Here is a 1,559-nt window from a genome sequence, read left to right on the forward strand (position 1 = left end):
CTTCACCTTAACACTACGAAATTAAAACCACAAGTACTGCCACATCACTAGAAGCTACTTCCACCTTAACACTACTAAATAAAACCACAAGTACTGCCACATCACTAGAAGCTACTTCCACCTTAACACTACTAAATAAAACCACAAGTACTGCCACATCACTAGAAGCTACTTCACCTTAACACTACTAAATAAAACCAAAGTACCACATCACTAGAAGCTACCACACCTTAACACTACTAAATAAAACCACAAGTACTGCCACATCACTAGAAGCTACTTACTTAACACTACTAAATAAAAAACCACAAGTACTGCCACATCGCTAGAAGCTACTTCACCTTAACACTACTAAATAAAACCACAAGTACTGCCACATCGCTAGAAGCTACTTCACCTTAACACTACTAAATTAAAACCACAAGTACTGCCACATCGCTAGAAGCTACTTCACCTTAACACTACTAAATAAAACCACAAGTACTGCCACATCACTAGAAGCTACTTCACCTTAACACTACTAAATAAAAAACCACAAGTACTGCCACATCACTAGAAGCTACTTCCACCTTAACACTACTAAATAAAACCACAAGTACTGCCACATCACTAGAAGCTACTTCCACCTTAACACTACTAAATAAAACCACAAGTACTGCCACATCACTAGAAGCTACTTCACCTTAACACTACTAAATAAAAACCACAAGTACTGCCACATCACTAGAAGCTACTTCCACCTTAACACTACTAAATAAAACCACAAGTACTGCCACATCACTAGAAGCTACTTCACCTTAACACTACTAAATAAAAAAAACCACAAGTACTGCCACATCACTAGAAGCTACTTCCACCTTAACACTACTAAATAAAACCACAAGTACTGCCACATCACTAGAAGCTACTTCACCTTAACACTACTAAATAAAACCACAAGTACTGCCACATCACTAGAAGCTACTTCACCTTAACACTACTAAATAAAACCACAAGTACTGCCACATCACTAGAAGCTACTTCAACCTTAACACTACTAAATAAAAACCACAAGTACTGCCACATCACTAGAAGCTACTTCACCTTAACACTACTAAATAAAACCACAAGTACTTAACACTACACATCGCTAGAAGCTACTTCCACCTTAACACTACTAAATAAACACCACAAGTACTGCCACATCGCTAGAAGCTACTTCACCTTAACACTACTAAATAAAACCACAAGTACTGCCACATCACTAGAAGCTACTTCACCTTAACACTACTAAATAAAAACCACAAGTACTGTCACATCACTAGAAGCTACTTCACCTTAACACTACTAAATAAAACCACAAGTACTGCCACATCACTAGAAGCTACTTCACCTTAACACTACTAAATAAAACCACAAGTACTGCCACATCACTAGAAGCTACTTCACCTTAACACTACTAAATAAAAATAAAACCACAAGTACTAACACCTTAACACTACTCACATCACTAGAAGCTACTTCACCTTAACACTACTAAATAAAACCACAAGTACTGCCACATCACTAGAAGCTACTTC

Source organism: Tachypleus tridentatus, chromosome 10, assembly GCF_004210375.1.
Source record: "Tachypleus tridentatus isolate NWPU-2018 chromosome 10, ASM421037v1, whole genome shotgun sequence".
Classification (NCBI taxonomy): Eukaryota; Metazoa; Arthropoda; class Merostomata; order Xiphosura; family Limulidae; genus Tachypleus; species Tachypleus tridentatus.